The 10,993-nt window shown below is 35.3% G+C and overlaps 1 pseudogene; it reads left to right on the forward strand.

The window, feature by feature from the left end:
- The first annotated feature begins 1,366 nt into the window (after positions 1 to 1,366).
- Positions 1,367 to 9,619, forward strand: LOC129869986 (uncharacterized; annotated as a pseudogene).
- The last annotated feature ends 1,374 nt before the right edge of the window (positions 9,620 to 10,993 follow it).

The following is a 10,993-nucleotide window of genomic DNA, read 5'->3' on the forward strand; positions in this document are numbered from 1 at the left end:
CTGGAGACAATAGATGAGAGCGAGAGGATAGAGGCGTAGGGGAGGAAAGAGATGAGGGAGGCAACGGGTTTGGAGGTTCGGCGGCCTAAGGGAAAGGAGAGGAGGTCTAGTGGAGGAGAAGACGCGGTGCCGCCTCTTGGCCTCACAAGAGACTGAGAGAGAATGAGAGAATAGAGATGAGACAGAGGCGGCAACTGGCAAAGTGTCACTCTTAATCTCTTATACTCTTATTTAGGTTTAGGAAAAATTAGGTTTAGGAATTAGTTACAGTGTTTACTCTAAATGGCTTGGCCTGTTTAACTAAATGGGCTTGGGCTTGGCCTATTGAGGCTTATCTTTAGATTTATAAATTATAATTATCATACATATTTTATATGTTTAGAGATAAAAATATAATAAATTCTTAACGGGTTAACGGTTTACCCAATAACAAAATTGAGTAATCCGTCCCCACACCGATAAGCCGTTAATTATAAAATTTAAATCCATTCCCCACCCGCTAATCCGATAACCCAATACCAATAATCCAATAAGCCAATTTTGCGGTTGGGTTATCGGTAGCGGTCGGTTTTGAACAGCCCTAATTTTGAGGGCTAGTGGAAAAATCTCACGAACCAAAGTAAACCGAATTGAAATTGCAAAAGTTGAATTAAATTGAATTTATTTTAGTTTGGTTCGGATTAATAATCAAAAAATTAAACCGTAAATCAAATCAAACCGACCGAACGCCCAGTCCTAAAGACTATATAACGACTCAATTAGTATCTTAGATCAAAAGACACCATTTTTCATCGATTTTTGCAAAGTAAGATGTTGAGGAAAAGATATGAATAAGAAATAATTATTAAGAATGTGTTATAAATAAAATGACAAACCAAATTAAGAGGAAGGAAGAGAGAGCAAGTAAGTAATCTTATTGTATTCTTCTCTTTTCTTAATTTGATTTGTCATTTTATTTATAACGCGTTATCAGCATGAAGTTTTTTGTAAGGTATGTTTCGATGACATAATTATTTCTATTTTCAAATCTTAAACACAAGTATACATTTGAATATTTTCAATTTTTAAGTTCACTAAATAATATAAGGTGGTAGTAGACTTTATTAATTAATGAAAAAATGAAAAAGAAAAGGAAAGCAACCAAAAAAGGCCTAATGGCATTGGGCTGAATTGAGCCTCAGCCAATGACCTTTTTTTGGCTATTTTTTATGTAAATAAAATATGGCTATATTGATTGTAAATTAATTAGTTTATTGTATATATTTGAAATTATCCCTTTATTTTTTAGTTGTTAATTGCTAATTAATTTTGGGGTAAAAGTCCATTCTATAAAGTCTAATGTGTTTGTGGGCTAAATTTATAGTAATTGGCTAGGCCTAAATATTCCGTCAGATCATCATCACTGCAACGCCAACGCTGCGCTTTATCTCCTCTTCTGGAACTCTCTCTTCATTCCTTTCACTGTCTCTCTCACTCTCCATGGGCTCATCTTCTACACTCTCTGTGTGCTCTCATCCAACGGTATTTTCCTCTACTTTTTAGCTCACTTGAACTTAAGCTTATGACTAAATTCTCACTTTTTTTTTCTCCTTGTAATTTTGGGTGAATTTTGAATTTAATCCTAGAAAGGCCGGATACGGATTGAAGAAATCATTGAACAGTTCATCCAGTTATTGTTTGATTCATATTTCTCCGATTTGTATCAGTAGTAGAAGAAGAAAATGCTTGCAATTGAGACGTGTAATTGTTAGAGCTGCTTCGTCGTCTAATACTGGTCCGAGACGTTCGACGAATTCTCGGAGAGTTTATAAGGAATCACAAGCTCAAACGCCAGCAATACCTGTTGACCGAATTGTTTCGTTTGCTGTGCCCACTGGTGCTTTTGTGGTTATCTCTTTTGGTATTGACATTTTGCCTATTTTCATCTTTGATAGCTTTAATTTCTTATGCCGAATTGAGAAGGATCTTCCCCGAACCCTGCGCATATCGGGAGCTTTAGTGCACCGGGCTGTCCTAATTGATAAGGATTTTGCGTTTGAGTACTTTCGGGTTTGAACAATAAATAAAATAAGTAGTTAAAAAATTTACTTCTTTCAATATATGTAACACCTTTTTAATTTGACACGAAGTTTAATAAAAAAAAACTCTTTCGAAATTTGTGATCTAAAATAGTACTTGATTATTTGGGCGCCTATAAATTATTTTATTAAGGGTAATTATAGAAAGGTGACATTTTTTTGATGGATTAAAAAGGAAAGTGTTCCACATAAATTGGGACGGATTAAAAAGGAAAGTGTGCAATGTTTGCTTTCCATTATGTCGCTGTAATGGTTTTTAGTTTCTGTTTTCCTTGTTATTGGGATTAGTTTTGCATCTTTTTGCTACTAGTTTAAGCTCAATTGCAATGCACCTTATTTCTGTGGCAAAATAAATGAAATTGCAAATGGTAAATTTGACATTATTGATCTTGTATTTTTCACAATGCCACGTTAGTGGCAGGCAAGGCTTCAGCATTTGGAGCAAGGGTCTAACTTAAGTGGGTTTCCAGTTTTGGAGGATACTGGAAGAGGTCAGGATTCATGAGGTCTTGTGAGAAAATTCTCAACTTACTAGAAAAGTTTGAAGTTATTGGAGTGCTTGGCAATATGACAGAGACCTGGTATTCAACCATGAATGGAGAACTAAAGGCTCTTTATATGGAACCTTTTAAGCAGTACTCCCTGCAACGGATTACCCTCTTTTTGTTGAGTTATTCGTGACTAAGAAAATGAGTGAACACAGTAATGTTTCAGCATTTAGAGGCTTAGATTTAAAACTTAGAAGTGCAAGGCACCTTACAGCCGAACAGGATTGCCATTTTCATTTTGCAGCCTTTTGATATCATTTTAGATTTTCTGCTGCCTGCACTCGTATTGACAGAGGGACACTGATCTCTTTTTTAGGTTCCCAGTTGTTGCAATCATTCTAATTAATTTAATATGTTTTAATTATCTGATATAAATTTACCATTGAAAATTATCTTTCCTCTTTAAGAGTCATTTTCTAACAGCTTTTGAGAAATAGGTGCTGCAACTTCACTGTTTATGTTCCAATTACCTTTCTAGTTATTTCACCATCTTGAATTTGAAGGGGCATGCTTGACGTTAAGTGAATCGTTAAAACATATTGTGTAAAATATTCTTAATAATTATGTTTTATTAATTAGGAGCGCGGGAATTAGTAAACTTTCCTTCTTAATTTAGTTCAGAATCTCTATATGAGGAGCTCCTTGAATGCGGTTAAACCTTTAGTTACAAGAGCTCATTTCTCTCTTCTTGTTTTACACTGTCAAATTCTAATAGACAGTTAATCAACCACTGGTATCGCTGCGTCTAATTTATCTTAACAGTCAAAGTTTTTACATATCCATCTCCAAAGATGTTGCTCCATACTTCTATTCTATATGATGCAGTTGAATTCATCTTTCAGTGTCAATTACCTCTACGAATCACTTCTGAGCTCTTTCTGCCCGAAAAATTGAGGAGCTGCTTAGCTTTCATCTGTAGAAAGAATAAATTTCTTAGTTTTACACATTGTTGCTCTGGTTCCATCATTGACTATAAGCCCTGGCCATTTCTATTGCTGCACCCTTCCCAACGAGCTTGTTACAAGTTATATCATTCCAACTTTGAGAATGTGGCTGCTAGACTGAAGATCTTCCTCCAATTAATTGTGATTGGAAATAGAGATCTTGTGAAGAAGGAGAAATCTCTATATCGTACTAATCTATGTGTTCAGTTGACAGTTTTGTGGAAGCTGGTGGAGAAAGTTCTTCTACCCAAACCAGCCAAGACATCAGAAGAAAGCAAATCTACTCAGGGATTGAAGTGGTCCATTGCCGCTGGGACAAACTTGTTGCCTGGTTTTGGTGCAAAGATTGAAAGAGAATCCAAGCTGAGGCTTAATGAGTTTGCTAAAGAGCTTAGATCTTTCAGCATTGTTGACATGTCAGGTAAAATTGCAGTCAGTTCTGGCTCAACTGTTTCAGCTATTAAAATTGGTGTTCGTCTATGCTAAATGCTGTCATAATGGATATCTTCCTTTTTTATACCTTTGATCAAGAGCCTTCTATCATTTGTAGTTTTCAGAAATGTGATGATGATGTTAAAAGATTTGCCTTAACTTGTTAAATTTTTAATTCCCACCTTCTTAGAAAGTTAATCATATAAAGACCAAAGCTTACCTTGATTTATGATTAAAAAAACATGTTCTGCATACTGATTGTGTCTGAAGGACATTTTCTAAACTTGTTTCATTTATAAACTTCCCCCACCAAGTGCGCAACACTCTAAAACCAAAGTTTTGCGGCATCTTCCTTGTATTGTGATTCTACATGCTTTGCATACTGATTAAAGATTAAAGTTGCAAGTCACAAGAGGTATTGGATTGAATGTTTTAGGCTTTGGCAGGTCGTAACTTTGGAGATGAGGGGCTCTTTTTCCTAGCTGAGAGTTTAGCATATAATCAGGTAATGTCCAGCCCCCCCCCCCCCTTTCCTTCTTCCTTTATCTGTGTGGAGTATGTCATTATTTATTACGAAACGTATAACCATGGTATATCTTTTTAATCCAAGAGGATGAAGCCATAATGTAGACAAGTAACAAGATGAAGCCATAATGTAGACAAGTAACAATACAATCTTAGCTTCTTTTTTCCCTGGAATAATATTTTTGGGCAAGTTTGGTTCATTTGCCAATGTACACTGCATTTCCTTGCATATGATTTCCAGACAGCCGAGGAAGTAAACTTTGCTGCTAATGGAATAACTGCAGATGGATTGAAGGCCTTTGATGGCATATTGCAATCAAATATTGCTCTAAAGACTCTTAACCTATCTGGAAATGCTATTGGGGATGAAGGAGCCAAGGTAATGCACAGATGATATAGTTGAAAATCCAAAGGAGTGAGTTCTTGGAATACAGATGACTAATAAGCAGATCCTAACTTTCCCTTTACACTTGCTTTACTGTTATACCAATTTAACATGTATATTTATGGTCATACTTTGCATTGTATTTCTCATCTCCGCCTTGGCACTTCAGGATCAATCACGACTATTTGGTGTTAATTTGTGTTTGCAGTGTCTATGTGATATACTGGCAAATAACTCTGGTATTCAAAAGCTCCAGCTGAACAGCACTGGCTTAGGAGATGAGGTCTGAACATGCCCTTAGCATTTAATTAAAGTGCTGTTGTTAACTTGCGATAGCATTTTCTGCTTTCTGGTATATTATTGCCTAAATTTCTCTGCAATGGTTCGGCTGAATTTTGCAGGGAGCCAAAGCCATCGGTGAAATGCTGAAAAAAATGCAACCTTGCGTGTTCTTGAACTAAACAATAATCTGATTGACTATTCTGTATGTTATTAAACAGAACTTGTAATTTGTATTTCCTAGTTATTAATTATCTCATTTCTGATGGGAAACATGTTTGATTTGAATATGGTATTAGGGATTTTCAGGTCTTGCTGGATCACTTCTTGAGAATAAAACTTTACAATCCTTGCATCTCAAGTAAGCAAAATTTATTCTGCTGTCTTTCTGTGCCCATCCTCAATTGTCATATGTCCAATTTAGCAGTTAATTATTTGTTTTTTCTTTATTGGTGTGGAGGGTGGGGGTGGGGGCGAATGAAGTGGATTTTAATTTGTGAGGGAAGGCATATCAATCCCTTATATCTTTTAATTTATGTGCTTTAATTAACTGTTCAGCGGCAATTATGGTGGCGCTTTAGGGGCTGCAGCACTGGCAAAAGGCCGGGTGAGCAATAAGTCCTTGAGGGTACATTTCTAATCGATTCTTTCCTCCCACTGAGACCCTTCACCTTTTGCTCTTTTTTTTGTTCTTGTAGTTTGACTTAGCGAATAATTGAGCTTTTTGTTAGCCTTGATATCTTGCTTCTGTGTCATTGGACTGTTTCTTGGTATTTAACTTCTGCACTCATGTTTCCATTTTTTGGGGGGAAACAACCTCTCTACTTCCACGAGGTATGAGTAAGGTCTGGGTACACTCTCCCCACCCCCAACCCCACTTGTGGGATTACATTGGGTATGTTGTTGTTGTTACTCATGTTTCCATTTGATTGTATAGAAGAGCTTTTCTTTTCAAAATCTTCAATTTCCTCTGTGACTGCTGACATTGGGATAAAGTGTTAAATGAGCTAATGTTATTAAATAAACTTCTTTGGGTGGTTTCGTAATGTTCCTCACCAACGATCCGAGGTTGAATCTAGATCTGTTCCGCCCAAAAATGGGAATGGGCTATTGTTTACATATTACTGTATATCATAAACATACACCTGTATATTCAAATGTGTTTGAGAAGATTCTTTATGTGCAGGAACTTTATTTGCAGGGGAACTCTGTTGGCGATGAAGGAGTACGGGCATTAATCTCTGGCTTATCTTTGTGTAAAGGTTTGCTCATGGGATATCATTAACCATTCTCTTTAAACATATATTGGTGTTGTTTCCTGTGCATCTTTTTTGAAAGGTCACCATCATGTCTGCAGGGAAACTTGTCTTACTTGATCTTGCCAACAATTCAATTACTGCTAGAGGTGCATTTCATGTTGCCGAATATGTCAAAAAAAGCAAAAGCTTACTGTGGTTGAATTTCTATATGAATGATATCAAAGATGAGGTAACTGAACCACTTAGAACTTTCACAGTTTTTTTCCTTTGTAATGTAGAAGACTCTTCTCAGTCTTGTCCTTCTCACTGCAATCAGTACTCTCTTGATCTATTTTATGGTTTTATTTTATGTAACAGAAGCAAAGAATGAGAAAACTTGAGTTTTTGTCAAGTTGAAACCACTAAAATAAGATAGAAAAGATTTTTGGGGAAGAGGGTAAGAATTGATTGTCGAGAAAAGCAAAAAGAATATATGACTTAGTAAGAGCTGAAGGTGATAGCTGAGTTGTTCTTGAAACCAATCATAAGGTTAAATCACTTGGTTAAGAAATTTTCTAATGGTACTTGCCATTAAAGAATATAATTTCGAGACTATGTTAATCACTTCGGGATCTTAACCAGAAGAAAATTAGAAGGGTTGCATGGTGTTGGATGAACTGACGTTTCTTTAAATTTTTTCAGCAGATCAGGAAGATAAAACTCAAATAATCCCAAGTCTGTAGCGGTAGCTTTAATTTTGTCCTTCAAATACATATGCATCTGGACAGACATTAACTTTGTAAAAATGAATACTTATATAGTCCTGCCCAACTTTTACGTTAATATTTTAACAGCGAGAAACCTAACTGTGCTCCTCTTGGATTAGATTAGAACTGTCTGCATCTACCATAATTAAACTGGGTTCATCCGAGTCAAAAGGAAAGCTTTGTGGTCGAAGGAGAAAGGTAAAAAGATTGATGATTGGAGGAAATTGGTACGGACTCAGTAACAGAAGGTTAAATCTGTTGTGAAGAGTTCCAAGGGTTTTGGACTGCAAAGAAGGAATTTTTTCAGAAATTAATGGGGTCGGGGTTGCATTCGGCAGGATTGTTGCTCAGAAGCACAATTAACTTTCTGCCGGAGAAGAGCTCATGTGCTGGCAACATCAGATTGAAACATAGTCAAACTGAATTCAACCATATTCTTGGTAGATTAGACCAAACTAGCTATTGTTGAGTACCCATTCCGGAAACTTAAGGCTATGGATTACATTGACAGAGTTCCTACAAGCAACAACTCCTGCACAAGAACTTGGGAAGAACTTCTCCCTAAGTTAGCTGGCAAAAAAATTTACTGCTTTCATTTATGTCAATAAACTTCACATGTAATCCATAGCCTTAAGTTTCCTACTTCAATACAACCCAGTTTCTTTTAGTTGGTATGTGATTTCCTTGGTGTTGAAGATTAAAGACGAAGGCTTTTTGTTTTAAGTGAAAACACAAATCACATGCTTTTCACTTGAGAAACTACTGTTAATAATTGACGTCAAATTTGGGAAGGACCAAATGTGTTCATTTTTTGCAAAACGAAGGATTTATTTTATCTACAGTTATATTTGAAGGATAAAGTTTAACCTGTCCCCATAAATAAGGGATCTTTTGAGTTTTTACGTCGCAGATCCAGACTCGATCTCTTGATATGCAATGACTTTTCCTTCTTTTTTTTCTCCATTCACATCATATTTATCAGGGAGCTGAAATGATTGCAGAAGCTTTGAAGGAGAACCGCTCGATAACTAATGTCGATCTTGTAAGAATTGTTTCTTCTTTTCTATTTTATTTAATATTTCTTGTTTTGTTCGCGGAGGAGGTTGGGTTTCTTAATCTTATCAGAGCATTATTTTCTATTTGCTCTTATGGCTGGAATTCTGCGAATTTTACAGGGGGGAAATGACATACATGCTAAGGGTATTAGTGCCATAGCAGAAGTTCTGAAAGATAATTCTGTCATTACCTCCGTGAGTTCCATCAAAAAATATCTGCTTTTACTGATTTATTGGACCAAATTGAATACATTATACTTCAAATTTTTCACAAACAGTTAGAACTTGGTTACAACCCAATTGGACCAGAGGGGGCAATGGCATTAGCAGAGGTACTCAAGTTTCATGGAAATGTAAAAGATCTCATGCTTGGTTGGTGTCAGGTAATCCATGGATTGTTTCGTATGTGCCCCCTCTTTAGCGAACTCTTTTAGCATGCTCAATTGCTCACCTAATTTTGTTGCAGATCGGAGCCAAAGGTGCAGAATATTTTGCCGATATGTTGAAGTACAATAGTACCTTATCAACTCTAGACTTGCGAGCCAATGGACTTAGAGACGAGGTTTTAATTCAAAGTTTATAGTTCTTCCATTCTGCGACAATCTTTAATTTCCCTGAAAGTAGATAACGATTTCCTTTTTCAGGGTGCAATCTACCTTGCTCGGAGTTTAAAAGTGGTGAATGAATCTTTGACGATACTCAATTTAGGGTTCAATGAAATTAGAGTATGCAACTCTTTTCCAGTACAACCACCTGTCTTGATAAACTAATCATCTTGCATTAACTTAGTTTGTCTTGCGCGCAGGATGAAGGAGCTTTTGTTATTGCTCAAGCACTTAAGGCAAATGAAGATGTAAGACTCACATCTTTAAATCTTGCTAGTAACTTCCTCACCAAATTAGGACAGGTAACTTCAAATGACAATATTATTCTCTTTTTTTTTTATAGCTGTTTTACCCGATTTTTAGTTTCTTACAATATCTGGATGGATTTTCAAATTTCAGACAGCTCTCACAGATGCAAGAGACCACGTGTTTGAGATGACTGAGAAGGAGCTTGCTGTTATGTTCTAAATACTACATTCCTTAGATCAGATACATTTTCCTCCTCTCATTCTTGAGGTAGGGGCAAGGCTTGCACAGATGAGGATTTTGTTCTATTCTGGGGGGGAATAGAATCACAGCCTACCATTATATTCTTAAGACTCCCACCTTAGTTCCCTTCTGTGACTGAATCATTTTGAGCGCGGAACGGTGGAAATTTTGATATGGGGATATATACTCTGATAATGAAAAGAATTTTCCTTTTTTAAATCTTTTTTCTCTTGATAACGTAAGAATTTTACTTCTATTGAGCATTTCAGATTCATTCTTTGGTTTGAAACTCTCTTTTGAGTTGTTTTTCTTTCCCTGTGATCTTTAAGCCTATTTGGTGTTGCAGGACAGAACTAGCTAGCTTTTTGTTTGTCATTCAACTATTCTGATAATTGTGCTGTGCTCTAATGCTTATCCATCCCCTTGAAAAAATAACAGAAGGAAAAGTAAAAATAAAGGGAAGTTTACTGAAAATCCATTCTGTCCAGGGTTAAAAAGATCCTGAAATACAAGCATAACCTGTGAGTCTTTGAATTGAGTTATTCAAAAGGACAACAGTAGAGGAATGGTAAAACATTTATCTATATCAAATGTTTATACCAAATTAAGTAGGTTAACTTTTGTAATTAAAAAATAACGTGAGGAGATATACAACATAACCTTGATTTAAGTGTTAAGAGTTTTTATTATAAAAGAATAAAGATTGTATTTATTGATGTGATTTAATTATTCGATACAAATAATTTTTTAGTTGAAGGATTTTTATCCAGATCCTTGTCGGGATAATTGCCTTGCATTGCTTTACTGAGAGACAAATTGGATTTTTTAAAAGGGTAGTTTGGTTCATAAAATATCTTGCATTAGTTCAGGTCTAGAGAAGGATTGCACTCTAAAAAGTGTGACGTAAACAATTTATTATAATACAAATATTGATGATTTTTACAAATCAAATTTGTTACCTATACAAATTTTACCATTGTTCCGAGACATTTTCTTAATCTTATATCTTTTGCCACTGTCAGCTGCCTAATCCAAAAGAGAAAAGGAAAAGAGAATTCACTTAGAACGTACAATTCACAATCTGATTGTTTATTTTATTGAATATCTTGTACGTTGAACTTGTAAAGCTTTCCAAAATAATGGATTTTAGCTGGATAAGGTTTTCAGAATCTTTTTTAAGGCAAAAAATTCAGTGGATAACTCTTCAAGATTACTTTGAACAGAGTGTTTTCACTTTTCAGGACATAGCTAAATGCATGAACTGTGGCTAAGCTCTCTAAATGACATATCAAATGAATATGCGCTAGAAATGAATTCAAAATTTTAATTAAAAATTTATCACGATAATAATTCCTTTTTTTTTATTTTTAAATTTCAAATAAAAAATCGATTCTGCCACACATAAATTGAAACGTAAAGAGTAATAATAATTAATAAAAGTGGGATGATAATTATTGTATTTTTGTCTCATTGTACGTACTGCTCCCTTTTTTGAGGTAGTGCTGCAGATTTTGAGCAGGCTCCAGTTAAGAAACATTACATCACTACGCGGTTTTAAATGTCATCTTTTGATTTCAATGGTCCACTCTTTTAATTGTTCTTTTCTTCTTTCTTCTTTTATTTATCAAATTTTTAATTGAATTGAGTA

The sequence above is a fragment of the Solanum dulcamara genome, chromosome 2 (genome assembly GCF_947179165.1).
Source record: "Solanum dulcamara chromosome 2, daSolDulc1.2, whole genome shotgun sequence".
In the NCBI taxonomy this organism is placed as follows: domain Eukaryota; kingdom Viridiplantae; phylum Streptophyta; class Magnoliopsida; order Solanales; family Solanaceae; genus Solanum; species Solanum dulcamara.